This window comes from Pinus tabuliformis, chromosome 6 (assembly GCF_031772625.1).
Source record: "Pinus tabuliformis cultivar Carrire ecotype Pingquan chromosome 6, CPIR1, whole genome shotgun sequence".
Classification (NCBI taxonomy): Eukaryota; Viridiplantae; Streptophyta; class Pinopsida; order Pinales; family Pinaceae; genus Pinus; species Pinus tabuliformis.
The window spans coordinates 361,464,163-361,484,263 of record NC_142292.1 but is presented as its reverse complement, the minus strand read 5'-3'; positions in this window follow the sequence as shown (position 1 = coordinate 361,484,263).

Sequence of the window (20,101 nt, the reverse complement as noted above, 5' to 3'; positions counted from 1 at the left end):
CACACAAGCATACCAACCCGAGGGAAGTAAGGATGGTGGTCGATCAAGCTATTCTATTAAGAAGTAGGAATCCGCTTCTCCATGCCCTTCCATTTTCAAGGGGTAGGCCCTTCGCGGCACACAAACAATATTTGATTTTTTCACTGGCACATTCGGTAGCCCCTGCGCGTACTAAGACTAAGGCTACAGCTCACTTCTTCCTTACTAGACCGATTGCCATGAATGAATGAACTGGCTTTACTTTAGCTACAGGGACTGTTTCACCGACCTAAGAACCATTTCCTTTAGCAGCAGCGGAGGATATTCGATAAAAGCAAAGAACACACCGAAGCTCCTCAGTCCTTGCATACTAAGATTATTCTTATCCGTGCTTTCGTGGAAGTCTCACTTATCAAGGAAGTATGACTAAGATAGTTTCTCCTTGCGGGAAGCATTAGCACCTCAGCTCAGTACGCATAGAAGTACAGTCTACCTCTATTTAGCTCTACTGGCTTTCTTATACCTATACCAGGAACCCGAGCCCACTAGGAAGCCTTTCGCTCTTTTAGATCGTGTAATGCAATCTCAGATCTTCACTTCCTATGCCCTGAAACCAACCCTATATCTGTGTCCTGGCACTTCATAGAAGAAGGAGCTTCCTTAAATACTTCACTACGCTGGATTTACTCTCTAAGCTGGAGCCACACCACCAAAGCAGGAGTGCTTGACTGGACGATGTCTGCTAGAAGCTCATCCCGAGGAAGCTTCTTTGTCCACAATTCAGGTGAATAGCCTTGAATAAGTCAAGGAAATCACTCCTCAGACTTCTTTCCAGTCATAACAACCAGACCCGGTTATCGTGTTATCGTTCGTGGGTATTAGGACGTCGGCGTGAAAGAGAGTCCTTTGGCTCCAGGAATGCAGTCAAGCGCTTTCTACTAAGTAAAGGAGTGATAGTGAGACAGAGAAGGCGGCTACTGCTACGGTGAAAGATGTAGGAATGCTTGCTGCCAAGATCTCAGTATCTTTGTGTTGTGAGTGAGAAGACCCTCAATGGAATAGCAGCACAGCAATAATGGGGGGTTCCATAGTCCAGACCTTCCATAGGCCAGCAACCAATGGCTGCAGCGCAAACAATGAAATACATGATAACAAGGCACAACACAATAAGGTTCGTCCCTCTCAAGAGCTCTTTCAGATTCAAAATCCTCCCAATGATTGGCATTTCGCAGCTTAGGAACAATGATGGCACCAATAATGCAGGTCGACCCGAGGCCCCTGTGGAAGACAAAGGAAAAGCATTTAAGAAGCAAGCAAGTGATAAGTATCTAATCTATGCCTTGCCCTATGAACAAAGTAGTCTTTCCTCACAGCAGGAAACAAGCTTGTCATGTCAGGCAGACGAAGGCCGCCTTGGCTTATTAGCGACCCAACCGATCCAGCTGTCACGGCTTAAGAAGCAGCTTAATAAAAGGGGCATACTTTCTTGTTATCGAAAGCGACCCGTGGCATCATGATAATAACACGGTTCAACCGTACCCAACCTTTCAACAACAATAGACGTTCAGAGCCTGGTTCAGCTCTCAGTGAATCAGAGGGCGATCGAACGAAAGAGTTCTCCCTCCGGCTAAAACTACATACGTAACGGTGTGTAAACACACTCAGCGACCAGCCTTTCTGATAAAGAAGTCAGTGTCCTCTGCTGTGTTTCGATTTGGGAATATCTGGCAATTTTTTAGTTTTAGGAAGATTCCCCTGCTTGCTGGGGGAGCAGACGATGATGAAGATTCAGGCACAGAAAGCAAGCAAAGAGATTTATACCACCAGGGCCCTATCTTCTTTTGGATAGGATGGAATGTCATCCTTAACTACGCCTTACTAGTCCTCCGGTAAATAGGCTATATCTTTTATTTCTCGCCAAGGGACTCGCTAAGGTGCCAGTTGTTATAGTGCTATCTTTGAATAATCAGTAAGATAGTTGTTCTCTTTCTGACTTAAGAATAGTAATTCAAGGTTCTGAAAGAAATCACATACTACTCTTTTGATTTGAAAGGTGGCAACCGATTCGATGCCTGCCGGTCTCACTGAGTTACTGGTGGGTGCGATCTTCGGCTATGATTTTGCGGCCACATGGATGACCAGGTCCCTAAGGTGGGTGAGGTTCCAGCTTCCGTACAAGGGAGCTTCATCTAATCGGATGGGATCAAGTGTGACTTTTCACACAGGTAAACCTCAACTTTGGTTATTACAGCTCGTGGCCATCATTCGCATTAACACATCACATCTTAGTGTGGATGCTGGCTGACGAGGTATACCCAGGACAGGTCTTTAAAGCGTACGCGATCTTTCCTATTAGTTAAGCTCTCGCGGATCGTAAGGTTGCTGAGCGTTATCAAAAGCTCATGGCTAGCTTAGATGTTCGTATATCTAAGGAGAAGTCCTTGATATCGAAAACAGCTTGTTTTGAATTTGCTAAACGCTTTGTCATCCGTAATGGCACTTTGGACTTGAGTCCTGAAAGTCTTAGAGGAGCTTATCTAGTCAATGATAGGCCATAGTGAACGGAACCCTGCAAGACAAGTAATATACATGGGTAGTAGCTAGAACATTGGAATGTATTTGGAATCCGACCACTAAGGATAGAGGCCATGAAATACACTTGTGCACTTTCTTGGCTATTCGTTGCAACACCACCTCCTAAAGGGCTTTTCAGTGAAGCTTGAAAAGCAAAGGATGCGTAAGCAGGCTTTTTAGTTACTTATTTGAGAGGGGCCACCCAATAAGTCAAATCAATTTCTTGCTCGACTAACAGGAGAGGATGCCCCCGGCAGGGTGAGGAAGTGAACTCTCGACTAAAAGGCCGCCATCGCTCTCAATTAAGGGAGAGGAATTTCTTGCTTTGGGGGGGGTGACTTATTTAGAGGGGCCACCAAATAAGTAAACCTAGGATCAAATATAATGAAGTTTTCTATTACTAATCATATTTTCTAAAGCTACAGAATCTATACTTTTTCCTATTCCTACTCTTCATACTGACATGCCTAAAGGACATAAGGAGCTATAGTTATAAAACACTACCTAATCCAGTCTAAGTGGTTCATTCTCCTCCTAATGCCGTGTCAACACCTGGGAAATCTCTCTCCTAATTGTGTGTCAAAAGCAGTGAGTAAATATATTTGGTCGTAGTTTCTGTTGTTCATTGCTTGACATCATAGTATGTTAAGGAGCCTATGCATACTTTCTATATTGCTTTGAGAAAACCATGCATCGTGAAATAACAGATATGCTGGATAGAGTGAGAAATGAATTGATTGAAGAAATGACCAACATTCACCGATCCAAGCTGTTATAGGTACAAAAAGCATGAAACACCTCATCAGGTTGTTCCTGCTGCTGCTGGTGGAACCGGTAGTCGGCGGGTACGAGGTGAAATGGGTGATGGTAGAACCCGTGGCGGTACGTGGATTACTAGGTTATTGCCGCTCGAGTCAACACGTTTCAGGACATAACACACCTAAGAAGCTCAAACTCAGGCCGGCCAAGGTTCTGAAACACGATGTGAGCTCGATCCTCCGCCTGCTCTTCATGCAAGAGGTTTATATACCAGATTGTTCCCTATGGTTTCCGGAGGTGTGCCCATTTGGTTCATTCCACTAATATTGACCCTAGCACATGATTAGCGAATCAATTGATACCTAAGTCGATACCTAATGATACCTAAGCCAATCCTATAGTGAGTCCTATAGCTACGTAATCCCATAGCGAATCCCATAGCCAATCCCAAAGCCCCGTAATTGATCAATAATTCATCGCATCAGTTATATACGTGAATCCTACGTAATTGTAACCTAAGCAGATCATCATCTCTGCTACTGATCCAAACTCATAACCACATAAATAGTGCCAGAGCCTATTGATTGACCAAGTCTCACTAGCATCAGTAGATTGAACAAAGCAAGCTGGGCCAACAGAACTAGTATCAGCAGCTGCGCTCTTGTAGCCTCGCTATCTATAATGTAAGCATCTACCCCAATCATAGAAGAAGGAATGACCTGCGCTGTTAATTACCAGCATCCTCACCAATAGCATCAGATAAAGCAGTAGCAAAGGCATAACCTGTTGGAGTTTCTCCCGTAGCACCAATTTTTTATACTCCAGGCGCAGAATAAGTAGTTCCGGTACCAATTTGATATCTTCCATGCTTAGTTTATCCCATAGCAAAGTGACCAAATCCCATTTATTGACCATGGAAAATGAGGTCGATCGTCTGGTCCAGTAATGGTCAAAAGCGAGCAAAGCCTATTTCTTAAGGTCCCGGAGGGGCTTGCGCTTCCTAGTGCAAGGAGAGGTCGTAAAAATGAGGTCGATCGTCTGGTCCTTGGGTGGAAAAGCGACTAATACTCAAACTCACTACAGCTGGTGGACTCGCCCTATCCATCGATTGTTAACCAACGATGTTGGGAATACGTAGGTAGGGTCAATCATGTTTTTCCGGCGGGTTCTTCAGGTCTACTATATGATAGAAACAAGGCCCAATCTCCATAGTTGATAGTTGAGAGTAATTGGTGGTGAACTAATTTCTTCCGTCCGGCCGTACACCCGGAATGGCTACCTACTTCCAGGAACCGTACCTGAGATAGAGGCGCCCTGCATTCGGAAATATTCAAGATATTTCAGATTGATTTCCATCAAGGCGGCATAACAGCGAGCGAGACCTCCGATAGTCATGGCGGTACTGTTTGTTCCCCGCTAACCCTTTCCCGCTGCTCTAGCTGCTTCTTACTCTGCTATTGGTGCTGGTGATGCTGCTGGGCCTACTGCTTAAACTACTGCTGCTGCATAAAGGTAGTTGGCTGGTGGCTTGGCTTTATGGCTTGGCTACTTGCTTTTGGGTTTACTAACTGCCTATCTCTAGGATCAACTAAGCCTATCTCTAGGGCCTCCCAACTCTCCGCTGTAGAGCTGACTAAACGCTCTAGGACCTCCCTACTCAATCTCTGTGGGGTATCCCAACTCACTGCCTCTCTCTCTAGGGCTAACTAAACGCTGTAGGGCTGACTAACCACCTATCTCTCTGTGGGTTGCCACTCAATGGCTTTCTTTCTAACCTTAGGCGGTTATTCCCACAATGCTGTTGGTCTTATCTCTGTCTCCAATAGCCTATCTCTTTCTTTCTAACCTTAATATGGGGCGGTGAAACTGAATACTGTAGGTTAGACCCAGTACTCTTGTTGCCGCTAACTGACTGACTTGCCCTATCGGCAGGGTTTCTCTCGCGGTTAAGAATGGCTATGGGATAACCACAGAAAGCATTGGGGTTATACATTAGCACTAAAGTCAAACCCGTACATATAGGGTGAAAGAAATAACTGGGAACGGTTAAGAATGGCTTGAAACCGATAGCAGTTTCACTCTCTTTCCTTTGCAGGATGGAAAGCTGTTCAAAATACGGGGTTTTAGCAATTTCTACACATTTCTGACCACCTTCCCCTAATAAATCGATCTTGCTCTCGAAAATCGGGGCTGGCTTATCCATTGAGCCAGAACATACCTGTTTATATATATACTACCTAAACCCATTTGTATACCTAATTTCATCAACTAAGCATCGTACATAACCATTCCCAATAATATGGGTCGAGCTTGAAAGGGTGAGATAGGGAATAAGAACAGCCTTTAGGTACTCACTCGACCAAAAAAAGAGTACGAAAAATCGATCACTGTCACTCACTGTTTATTGATTGACGGGTTAGCTACTGGAACGGGCATTGATGGGTACAGTCATTGCTTTATATCCCCGTTGCTTCCTGCACTTCTCTATTTCCCTGCCTTGGTGGGACCAACCCTTACGAAAGGGCTACTCCACTGGTTCCGGTAAGATCGATATAAGTGGAATCATAGATAAGGTAATGTAAGTGCCCTAAAGAAGTAGTCCACATCTGCCCAAGCAAGGAGTTCAGTTCAGGTTTGAGCTTGAAACGAACCTTCAAACTCTTCTCTCCTTAATATAGAGTCTATTATATACGCATTAACAACAGGAGATCGACCCTCAACTGAAATCCTTATGTTGGTCGGTTAAGCCCATAGCCTTATCGCACGAACTAAGGTAGTCGTTAGTGGTGAGTTAGCGTGTTACAGCACTGATACAGATATCTCCTTGCACTAGGAAGCGCAAGCCCCTCCGGGACCTTCTATTCCACTCCACCACTACTTTTATATCCTGTCTCTGGATGGCTAGATGTATATTATTTTAGATGGCAGTAGCCCCTATGATTCCCCGCTCCTGTTCGTTTATCCCCTGCCCCTGATCAATGATCTATAGTTGCAGTTGGTATGGGCTTCTCTAATCTAAGTCCTCGTGTTAGGTGCCCGCCGTAATTACTTATATATCGCTCAAGGCTGCGGGAAAGATAGGCGCTTCATCTTCAGTTCTATAGGGCCTGCCCATCTTAGGAAGTACCCGTAATCTATCTAAGTATTAGCTTACCACTAGGGGTAGAAGCTTTTAGGATTGGCTCGAACTAAGCCTACAGTATCCCAATGCCATCAGTGATCTCCGGAGCCCTGCGTGTGATAGGAATACATGGAAGGAGAGGCTTACTTTGTTCCGAATAATAATAATAAAATAAAACACAAAATGAAAATAAAATCGTAAGGGTCAGCTAAAACACTAAACTACCAATTTGACCTTAATGATATTAATATTAATAATACAATTACTAATAATTAATAACACTGATAATATAAGAACCAAATAAACCTATCATGATAATATAATTAATAATATTAATAATATTATTAAATTAAATTTAATAAGATTATTATGAATTAAACAAAGTCTTTTCGTAGAAATCACATGAGAGAATTTTTTTGGTCGACACATTTCGAACCAACAAGTGTGGTTCATCATCAGGACCAGATTGATGAACCACACTTGTTGGTTTGAAACGTGTCAGCCAAAAAAAATCTCTCATGTGATTTCTACCGAAAGGCTTTGTTTAAGATTATTATTTATACTATTAAACTTCATTATTAAAATATTAGACTTATTTAGTTAAAAAAAATTAATTACTTCCCAAAAAAAAAAAAATTAATGATATCAATATTGAAACTAATGAAAACAATTGGATTGAAAATTGATGAAAGTTGTTTAATGAAACCTATATTAATGAAATTTGACAAAAAAAACATTTCTAAACACAATAAAAAATAATATAGCCTGAAGTCCTAAACTTTAAAGTCCATTTTTTTATAATTTATCAACCAAAGTACATTGAGTTCCATGTAAACACAATCAAAAGAAGTGATCAAATCTACTTCACACTTTTTCTCATTTCTAAATAATGTTTTTTATTCATAACGCATAAATATATAAATATATATGTAAAAAAAGGAAATAAACCTATTTGCAAAACTAATAAAATTTAATGCCAACCAAATACTACAATAGACTGAAGTTCTTAATGTTTGACTTTGACACATGATATGTAGTAGGTGCAAGCACATGAAGACAATGTTTTTGGTACAACACACTATATAATGAAACAATATGATACAAATTACAAAAGAGTCTGAATGTTTTTATTCACTAGATCAAATGCACGTTTCATGATAGATTTAATGTACCTATCAACATGATAGATTTAATGTACCTACCAATGATACATTGTTGAAACATTAACTTGTGTATATATATATGGTATGTTAAATGTTATAGTTATATTAGGTTATAGTTATGCACAATGTATATGTTACATTATGTTATGTTATATAATTTTATGTTAAATAATTATAGAACTATGCTATGTTATAAACTCTATATATATAGAACTATAATATATAAGTATGTAATGTTATAACTTTATATATATATATAACTATGTTATGTTAACTAATTTTATGCTATGATATATATATATATATATATGGTTATGTAATATGTTATAACTTTATAATCTAGTTATATATATAGTTATATTTAAATAATTATATAGTTACATAGTTATAATTATGTTACATACTATGTTATTTATGTGTTTTTTATGTTATACATATTAAAAAATTATAAAGTTCTATGTTATAATGGTATGTTTTGGACTAAATATTATAGATATAACCATAATTACAATTCATAACTAAGCTATAATTTAGTTAAATATATATAATTATATATTAATTATATACATTTAACTAAATTATAACTTAGTTATGAATTGTAGTTATGGTTATGTTGTTATATATATATATATATATATATATATATAATTTTATGTTATGTTAAATAGTTTTAAATCTATCTTATCTTTTATATATATATATATAACAAAATCTTCTTTTTTATATTTTTAAATTGAAAGATTAATATTTTATTTTAAAACTACAATCTTATTATATTTATTACTAAAAAAATATTTAAAATATAAATTAATTTAAATTTTAAAAACAATTATTTTATAAACAGAGGTACACCATGAGTAACCATATTCATCATGTCAATCTCAAGCAACTAATTTATTTTTTTATTGGTTGTAGTTTCGTTGTTTTATGTTTTGGAATTTTTTGGGGTATACTTTCGCTCAACTAGAAATTTAAAATGCATTTAAATAACAAAAAACTTTAAAAAAAAATGAAAATTTATTTCACAAAATTCCGAATGAAAAACTTTAAAACATAAAATAATTAGAAAAAAATGTTTTTACCATTCAAAATCAGAAAAGATGCATTTAATATACAAAACATTGCAAGTAAGAAACAAATTTAAAACCTAAATTATAGTTTTTGTTGGTGGTTTCAAAGTGTTTTATAGGTTGTTTTGAAGAGTTTTTTGGATGGTTTTCTAGGTTTTTTTTTGGTTTTCATGGTTTTTTTATGGTTGTTTTTTTTCATTGTTGTTTTTTTCATGGTTTTTATGCCTACAAGAGTTGTAATTTTTCCTTCTATTATTAATACAAAAGTGAATTGTTTCTCCTATACATTATGTCATAATTATGCATATGTAGAACATGAAACATTAACTTATTATTTATAGTTTTTGGTATATGGTATCTTGTATATTTTGTTCTCTTTCTTGTTTTGGATGATTTCTAGGTTTCACTTCTAGAAATCAGAGTTGGCACTGGAGCTAACAAGTAAGGAGAAAGAGGAAACTTTCATTGGATTCCAAGTAGGTTTACCTTCCAAATTTCAAATGTCTTTAAAGAAAACATTATAGTTTTGTATTGGTTGTTTCTAGGCTAAGCCGCTATGTCTAGGGAGATTTCTTTTGTTCACAGAAGGAATTTATCCACAAAACACAATGAAAACCTTTGATTGATGGCCTTTCTTTGGATTCTTTTCTGCCTGAATGTTTGTCTTTAGGGCCGATGCCAAAATGTTTCCCAAGTTGAAGCATTTGGGCTTCACTCAATGAACCTCTAGCTTATCTCGTGCATTTGTGGCATATTAAATGATACCCTTAATTTGACTACATATTGGAAAATACCTCTAAAAATCATATTTTTCAACCCCCTACCAATATGAACCCAATACACCTTCCCAATTTAAAAAACTCCTACTTTCACTAGATATTGTAGGTATCCATTTTTTCAGTAATATTTTACATCTCTTTATATTTTTCCATTAACTTTGAGCTTCATTTTTATACCTGACAATATAAAAACTCTTTACCTCTAATTATATGATCAATATATTATGTCATTTTTTCCTCAATATATATCCCCCAATATGAACACACATGGTATGGTATTTCTCCCCCATTGAAGCCCTTGTGAGTTGAAGATAGTACTTGTGATAGCCACCATGTACATTATTGGAAGCCATGTTCCGAGAAAAGTATCAACACCTGCCTTGCCATATAACATGTTCATCATAGCTACTCTGAGTTGATATACTTTCTTGAGGCCCTCTGTCTTATAAACCTAGTCTGCCTTGACCTTGAACTTAGAGGGTTCCTACCAACATGACTATAGAATGTCCTTGGATGACCCCTTGAAATCTGATTGCCATGGTTTTGAAATACTCCTCTTGTTCTGGAAAATTAAAATAAGTGGCGATATTGGTAGCATTGGAAGATGCAAAGGATTCACTTATGTGTTTTAAAATAACCCAACAGTCTTCACCGATTTGCTCTAATATCCAGTCTATAGTTTTGGGACACAAGAACATTGGTGGGTGCATAAATAATTTGTGTAGCCAAGACCTCTTGACATTGATATACACCCTAAAATATTCCTGGTCTTGAGGGATGTCCTTTTTTGAGAATGCTAAATAAATATCTCACCATGAGAGTTTGGTGCTCTTGTTGATATTACAAGTTGTATCTATATAGATTGGTGGCAGAGGTGGAATTTCTACAATCCCTGAGATGATGCTTTCTAAGCTTTTGGGATATCCTTTGACTATTGGAGGTGCCATCACTCCAGAGAAGGATGATATAGAGATGTAGTCCAGATCGATGTCACCTAACATTTCAAAAAGATGATCCCAAGATGAAGACGATGGCATGAATAATGATGACAAGAGTGGAATGTAAAGTAGGTCTCAAAGTTGTAGAATGAAAAATTTACAACTAAGTTGCAAATATGTTTAAAAGGATGAGTCGCGGGGTTGATTTACTTATGGGGTTGGAAGGCCAAATGTCTGTAAGAATGACCATTTTGTGAATATATATCTCAAAGAGATAAGAGGTCACGAGGTCATAATGTTAATGAGGTTGTGAGGTTGTCAACTAATATTTTACGTGACTTTACGACCTTGTGACCTTACGACCTAAGGGGTTCTGATGAGGGTTTACAGAGTAAGTTGTGATGGCAGTTATATGGTTGTCAAAAATATAGGGTCGCGAACATGGGGTTAATGGGATTTAGTCAAGGGAACTAAAGTTATGTTCTAGTCTAGGGTTAATGGATTGGGGTTTATGAATGCTTCGACATGTATATATATGTATCATAAGATTGAAAGGAATATACTGAAATATCAATCTAGTTTTCCTAATTTGGGTTCCAATAGAAAATTTCTATGTATATTTTATTTTCTCGTCCTTGTTTATTTTTATGTTTTAAGAATTTGTTTGTAGGTAATCTATGTACAGGGTTAAAACCTACATTTGGTATCAAAGCAATTTCAGCTTCCAGGGAACACCTTTGCTTCTGAGATGTTTTGCTCAGGCCCATGGTAGACCCTATTATAGTGGGAGACTTGCATAATTGATTCTTGTGATGAAAGGATATGGTGAATAGTGGAGCAATAGAGATCAATAAATTTAATGGTCAGATTTTTGAGTTGTGGAAGCTCAAGATGGAGGATTTGTTGGTGGACAGAGATCAATGGATTGTTATATATCTAGGTACGACACCAATAGGAATGTTGGTAGAACACTGGGCGAAGTTAGATCAGAAGGTAAAGAGAACAATACAATTGTGTCTCTTAGATTTAGTATTTTTGAATGTATGAGGGGAAGCTAAGACAAAGGCTTTGCGAGACAAGTTAGGGACTTTATATCAATCTAAGTCTCTAGTGAACAAAATTCTCCTATGGAAAAACTTGTATAACCTAAGGATGAAGGATGGAGACTCGGTGATAGAGCATCCAAATGCCTTCAATACTGTGATAAGCCAACTGTTATTTATTGGTATCATAATTTCAGATGAAGATAAGTGCATCATTGTATTTTTTTCTCTACTAGACTCGTGGGATAGTTTGGTTGTTTCAATAGGTAGCAATACAAGTAGCTTTAAGTTTCATGAAATAATATAATCCTTATTGTTAGAGGAGATGAGATGGAAAAATATGGAGACCCAAAATGGATATGCCTTGTCTATGAGAGTATGGTCCCTAAACGGAAATAGAAATAAGTCCTAAGTGGTAGGCCTAAATCTAGAGGGAGATCCAAATCTCCAAGAAAATCAATAAAGATATGCTAGAAATGTGGAAAAGAAGGGCAGTACAAAACAGAATGTAGATCTAAAGTTCTTGAAAAAGAAAATGGATATAATGATGCTCCCTCTATAGAGTTTAAAACCACCTCAGATTAAGGTGGGGATGTGTACCTAGATTCTTCTCCAAATACGCATGTAAATCATGAGGCATGGTTGATTAACTCAGGTGCATCATTTCACTTCACTCCCCATAGGGATTGTTTTCACAAGTATGAGAAATATAATGGTGGTGATGTCTTTCTAGGGGATGACAAGAAGGAAAAAAATCATGGGACGCAAAAAATTCAAGCTGAAGTTACAAGGTAGAAGGATTAGAACACTTCTTGGTGTTCTACACATTCTTGGATTGGCAAAAAAAAAAAATCTCTAAGTAAGATGGATGATGCAAGTGTAAAAGAAATGTTCGAGAAATATACCTGCAAGATGGTTTATGGATCACTGGTATTTATGTGAGGAGTTTGGATTAGAACTTTGTACATGCTTATCTGTAGCACTATTATTGATAAATGCAACAATTCTATGGTTCCTAAAAGTGGAGAAGAAAATATGATGGTCTCTAGAGAAAAGAATATGTTATCGCATCAAAAACTTGGACATATTGGAGAGAAGGGCCTTCGAATAATGTATGATAATGGCATGGTAGGCAGTATGTGCAATTTCTCTCTAGATTTTTATTTATGTGAACAATGTGTACATGGGAAGTAGAATAAGGTGAGTTTCCCCTCTAGTGCTAAGAGGGCAAACGGGATATTAGTGGTTGTGCACAGTGATGTGTTTGGACCTTTGTAAGTTCTGTCATTAAGAAAGTCTATGTACTATGTCTCATTTATAGATTACGTCTCAAGGAATACATGGATATATTCCATGAGGAAGAAATCTGAAGCCTTTGATAAGTTTAAAGAATTTAAGGATCTGGTAGAAAATCAGAAAGGGAATAAGATTAAGGTGTTGAGGACAGATAATGGTGGAGAGTTATGTAAGAAGTAATTTGAAGATTTTTGTAAGAAGTGTGTTATATCATGACAAAAAACTACTCCATACACACCTCAGCAAAATGGACTCGTAGAAAGAATGAACAGGATGTTGATGGAAAAGAAAAAAGCATGCCTGGTGATGTCGAGTTAGGACAAAAATTCTGGGTAGAGGCAATGGACACTGCATGTTACCTGTTTAACATATCACCTTCATCAACATTGGAGGATAGACTCCACATGAGGTATGGACTGGTAAGAAACCCTCTCTCTCACATCCTAGGGAATTTGGCCATGATGCATATGTACATGTTCCAAAGCAGAAAAGACGCAAATTGGATAGTAAATCTAAAAGGTGCATCTTTATTAGGTATAAAGATGGTTTAAAAGGTTATAAGCTTTGGAACCTAGAAACAAGAAAGGTTGTATACAATTGATATATTGTGTTTAGAGAGGTTAAATATATTATTAAACATGAATTCCTACCGAAGGAACCTGATAAGATAGGGTTTGAACTGAATGAAGAAGAATTAGAGTCTACAAGAAAATAGGAATCAAAAGAGGAAGAGCCCACAGGGGCTTCACTGGGGGAGAAATACCATACCACGTGGGTTCATATTGGAGTATATATATTGAAGAAAAAATGACATAATATATTGGGGGATATATAGGGGTTAAAGGCTTTTTATATTGGCAGGTATAAAAAATGGAGCTCAAAGTTAATGGAAAAATATAAAGGGGTCTAAAAAATGGATACCTACAATATCTAGTGAAAGTAAGGACTTTTGAAATTGGGAAGGTGTATTGGGTTCGTATTGGTAGGGGGTTAAATAATATGATTTTTAGCAGTATTTTCCAATATGTAGTCAAATTAGGGGTATTTTTTAGTATGCCACAAATGCACATGATATGCCAGAGGTCCATTGAGTGAAGTCCCCGTGGAAGAGCCACACATTCCAATTTTGAAAAGATCAATTTGAGAGAGAATAAAACCAAAAAGGTATAGTCTATTTGCTTTCTGTTAAAATTTTGCTTTATCTATTACTGATTATGATCCCGAAATTGTCAAGAAGGTAGTGGATTGATAGGATGCAGGTAAACTCCCAAAGGAGGCCATGGTTGATGAAATGGCATCTTTAGACAAAATTGAGGCCTGGGATCTGCTAGTGTTGTCGGCTAGAAGGAAATCCATTGGCAACAAATGGACGTTTAAGGAGAAGATCAGTGCATAAGGAGAGATGGAGAAATACAAGGCTCGATTGGTAGAAAAAGTTTATTCCCACTTGCTGAGTATTGATTTTGGTGATATTTTTTCTCCTGTTGCCAAGTTAGCTTCTATTAGATTAATTTTATTTGTTGTTGCTGGTTTTGATTTTGAGGTAGTAAATATGGATGTGAAGACAAAATTTCTTCATGGGTATCTGGAAGAAGAGATATACATGAAGCAACCAGAAGGCTTTGCAGTGAAGGGTAAGAAAGAATTGGCATGCAAGTTAAAAAGGTCTTTATATGGGTTAAAATAGTTACCAAGAATGTGGTATCATAAAATTTGATACATATGTACGGGGACTTGGCTTCACAAGGAGCAACAAAGATCATTATGTCTATTTTAGATTATTATGTGACCACATTATTTATTTGGTCTTGTATGTGGATGATATGTCGCTGATTGAAAATGACAAAGAAATATCCAAGATTTGAAGACCCAATTGTCCTCTACATTTGACATGAAGGATCTTGGTGCTACAAATATACTTTGAGAATGGAAATTCAATGAGATCAAAAAAAGGGGAAGCTTTGGTTAAACCAAAGGAAGTACGTCTAGATAATATTTTAGAGGTTTAATATGGAGGATAGTAAACCAGTGAAGGTTCCTATTCCTATAGGTGTAAAGTTATCTATTGAACAATGTCTCAAGACACATGAAGAGAAAGAGGACATATCTCATGTTCCATATGTGAGTGTAGTTGGTAGCCTAATGTATGAAATGGTATATACTAGACCATACATTGGACATGCAATTGGAGTATTGAGCAGTATTATGTCAAAACGAGGGAAGCAGCATTGGATAGAAATGAAGCAGTTTTTCAAGTATTTGCATGGCACCAGTGAGTATGGCTTGTGCTACCAAGGAATATCAGGTTTGGACAAATTTTTAGACATATATGGCTTTGTTGATGCAAACTAGGTCGGAGATCTCGATCAGAGAAGATCTATAAGTGGGTATGTTTTTAACCTATAAACCTAGGTTTCTTTTTAACCTATGACAACCAAAGTATAATTTTCTTCGCAAAGAACCCTGCTTATCATTCGAAGACAAAGCATATTGATGTTCAATATCACTTTGTGAGGGATATGGTTGAAGAGAAAAAGGTGTTTTTGGTAAAGGTAGATACTTTGAAGAATGTTGTAGATACATTGCCAAAATTTATGAGCATTGAGATGTTTTCTTGGTGTAGAGAAGTAATGGGATTGAAGCTTAGGACCAATGATTGCTCACTCTTGTGGCCCCTTCCATGGAAAGAATACAAAAAGTGGGAGAATATTGGGTGTGTGTTATATTCTTTCCATGCATCATGGGGTTTGAGGGATTTTTTTTTTAATGTGGACCCAATAATAGTTGGGCGGACCACAGACCCAAATATGGTTTGATGACCTACCCATGTTTTTTCACATGGTTTTTGCACATGATTTTTTAGCACGGTAGTTTTTTCTTAGGGTGTTTTGTAGATCCGATCAATGGAACTACAATTATGTTATAATCTAGGGTTAATGGATTGGGGATTATGAATGCTTTAACATGTATATATATGTATTGTAACATTGAAACGAATACAATGAAAAATCAATTTGATTTTCCTGGTTTAGGTTCGAGGAGAAAATATATGTATATATTTAATGTTCTATCCATTGTTTTTTTTTTATGTTTTAATACTTTGTTTGAAGGTCATTTCTATACAGGGTTAAAGCCTACATGGTTAACCCATGGGTTTAGATGATCACATAAGGAATACCGCATTTGATGCAGGTAGAAAGAGGGAAAACAGGTCTGAATGTGGACAACTAGAGAGGAAATGTGCCTCAAGTGGGAGGTGGGAACCAAATGTTATGTTAAGTGGATGAAACAAGGGGTTAGAGAGTATGGGGTCATCGCAGATTTGAAGAAATATTCTGAGCTAGATGAATTTGGGAAAATTATAAGGTGTAGGGGCAGGGTCAGAGATGAGGATAAATGTTAAATTCCACTCATTGCAGAGGTAGATGAGGGTTAACTTACCTGGAGGAGAGAAATCACATGCCGACCAAGTCGCCAAAGTCTCCCACTCTAGTGCTTCGAACAACTGAGTGAATGACAAATGAGGGGTGAGGGTTATATATATAAAAGGACACACATGTGGGGGAAATGATTATGAGGTCGCAACTTAGGAGGGATCACACGTGAAGGTTCTATCAATAATTTGATTTAGTGACTCCATGATTTCGTGTGTGACAAGTCTGTGTGAGGTTGCTAGGTCGCAGGTTAGGGCAGGTTGTTAAAATGAGCGATAATAGTTAAGCGACTATGAAACATTACGACCAATCTAAAAATGTGACTTAAATAAGGTATAATGGAGAAGGACACAATTTGCAACATTAGGGCTTAGGCTATAGACTCATTATGTGACTAGCAACCTTTCGGGAAAACTTAGCTGAAATCCTACAGATCAAAATTATCCTAAGTCCTATAGAATACTATGATAAGTAGAAAAAGTATTAAACCTCAGTATTGGCATCGACAAAGGTTTGAAATTTTAGTGGGGGGGCTCTCCAAAATTTTGATGTAGGTCAAATTTTAGGGTTGTTATAACTACTACAACAGATACCATAATTGAATTCTCAATGGAAAATGATCCCTTGTAAAAGGATTTGCTAGCCGATGAGATTGGGAATGTTATAACATTTTTAACTTGACCATTATCCTCTAAAATAACTGGCATAGTCACGACAATGTTGACAATGAGTTTCATGCTACGGGAGTTGTAGTGGATAGTCCATATTTAACTAAACTTGCAATGCCACCCAAAAAAAAAAAAAAAAAACTCTAGCATGATTGTATTAGAAAAAAAGTAATGAAATATATTTTTCATAGGTTTTCACATAAAAGAGATCAACCCACTGTTACGATTTCTTTAAAACAATTTATCAGGGAATGGAAGAGTGTTGTGTTGTTTGTGCAGAACTACTTGAGAGGTTGGTGTATGGTCCATGTGGCCATCGCAATGTGTGCTTAACATACATTGCAAAGCTACAGTTTATCCTTGATGATCAATTTTGTTGCATTTGTAAACAATAATTCCCTACTGTCATTGTAACTAAGGTCCTAGGAGACTATATAAAGGGAGTAGGCGATTTTGGTAATCTACTAGTTCGGACAAATGAGGGAAAACTAGGAAATTATTGGTTTCATTTAGACACACAAGCTTATTTTGATGATGAGAAACATTAAAAAGTTATCAAATAAATGTGTAGGTTGAGCTTCCATGCCGATGACAATACAAATGGGACTCAAGAAGCACAAACAAAGTTCAAAAAACATGTTCAAGAGTTCAATGAAAAAGATCATTTGACGTGGCACTTATTTCATGCACATAAAATACATATGTGCTCTTTATGTTTGGAAGGCCAAAAACATTTTATTTGTGAACAAAAGCTTTATACTTGTGCTCAACTAGAACACCATTTAGCTAGAGGGGGCCTAGAAGTGGATGGTATCTAGATATAAAGGGGAGTTTTCATGAGTCATCCAATTTTTGACTTTTGTAGGAAATGATTTCATGGAGACGATGAAATTTACTTACACATGTCAAGTGAACATTACACTTTCCACATATGAACAAGAAGGAACCCTAGGAATGTTGCTTATTATTGCAATTATAATGATTTGGAGGAAAATTTTAGTTGAGAACACTTGCTATGTGAAAATATGGATTGCCTTGTAAAGAATGTTTCTTGTGTTTGCATAAGAAGCAAAGTTGATGAGGAATTATGTAATTGAGAATGATAAAGATATATCTCGATCTAAATTCCATGCTACAATTTAAATTCATGTCAATTCTCATAATTAACACTAACATAATGAGCATGAGTTGCAACAAGTTGGGTGGGGGCAAGGGAAGACGATGAATGATTGGTTTTTTACAACTAATCAGACTACCATGAAGCTGATTAATACAAAGAATGTTGTTATGCAGAATTTATATGATTGCGGATAAAATTGAATTTCCTAGTTCTAGTACAACAAAATACAAAAAGCATGAAGTTTTCCTTAGAGAAATTAAAGTATGGGAAAGAAGCCTACCTGGAATCTGCAGCAATCTTTCCTTTCATCCTCGCCTATAATCTCCAATTCTAGCTCCAAGTGCTATAATTAGAACATGCACACACAATTAAAACAAGCAAAAGATCCACAACATCCATGTAGCATAATATAATATCTCTACTCAGTGAATCAACATGGCATTGAAATACATGAGTGAAAACATAACACAACAAATATAGGAAAACAAGATACTCTTTTATTGACAAGTATAGGAGAGAGTTTACAACCATAAATAGAAACTGACTTTGTAGATGTCTCCCTAATTTGACTTTGTTAGGTGAAGAATCTAAGGCAATTAGAGTTAATGAGATTCTTCTTTCATGATAACTATTTCTGAGGTATGTTAACTTTTCTTCTTAGCACAATTTTCATTTGTTATTATTAGAGTGTATCTTCTTTAGTTAATCAAATAGCTACGAGAACAAAGAGACAAGAACACAAGATGTTGGCTTTCTGCCAGGGCCAAAACCTCTCACTCTTTCAGAGGAAAACCCACACAAAATTCTTTTTATAGAGATTCCAATGGACGAATACCAAGACCATGGCCCTTGACCTATTAGGCCACTCCAAGACCAAGACACCAATCCTCTTCTTTGTCAATGCTAAGTTCATCATCAGTGTTGCACCATTGAGGCCATCACTACTACACCACTTCATTACTATTGTAACATCTTTGTTGTACCTTCTGTTATCACTCAGGTTGTCCCTGAAGGTTAAGAAAGGGATACGGCCGAGGTAACCACAAACCAACTTTGGACTGCAGGTTCTAGCCAACCTGCAATCAGAGAGGGCTCTCTCTTTTAGATTTAGCTTTGTTTGAAAAAGATTTTAGGCTAGGTCTTGGGTCCAGAGGGTTTTTTGTTTTTGTTTTGGTGGGAAAACTGACACTTTCAGGTAGAGAGGCAGAGGATCGTTTGAATCTTTCAAACCATTGGGCATCGAGTCAAGGAGGGGAACTGCCGGTGTACTTCCTTAATAACAGTGAGGGAACATGGAGCAAGATAGCTGAGCTTGAAGCAATCTTCAGGTTTAAGGGATGAACTGAATGCTAAAGAAAGAGAGGCAGTTAAGAATCTCTCCAACAGATTAGCAGCGAAAATAATAGGGCGCTACCTAGGGGCAGTTAAGAATCCCTAGATAATTGGCCAACACAGGTGAATTGGGGTAAACATGAGCCGGGAGGAATTCAATGTTCATAACCAATTCTTTTAGAGGAAAACATTAAGAAACAACAGAGATTGAGCATAGAGAGTATTTAAACTAATTCTAGGCTATTCCTTTTTTCTGCTATTTAGATAATGGCAAACACATAAACAGAGATAAGAGGCACTTATTGCTTCAGGCCGCAGCACAGGAATTCCATCTTCAACTCTTCAAAACATTCATCAACAACAGACAGTTCGCTCTCCAAGCTTTAAGCAATCTTTGATTACAGAAAAATTCAGGTATACACAGCGAGTCTCTAGTGAAAATTCTCAATTAACCAACCCTTAAAACTATACAGAGGGTGGTATATATAGGGAAAAACTTTCTATCTACTGCTTTTATTACATCTTGACCTAATCAAGTCATAAAAATAATTTACTGACCTAACTCTATCAGGAATTAAATGCAAAAAATCTCTTGAGCGGCGCTGAGGGTCGCCGTATCGGAAATAAGTGAATGATGTGGTCGCTGGTGGCTTGCTGTAGTGTCTTCTGAAATAAATATGCATGGGTTCCTGCTCCTTGATGTCTGCCTGCATTTAAAGTTTAAGCTATGATTTGAGTGTAGGAATGGGCTTTAGCTGCTTGATTTGACTTTCTGGGGGGCTCATTAATTCTTAGCTGCTTCGAGCCACTAAAATATCTTCGGCT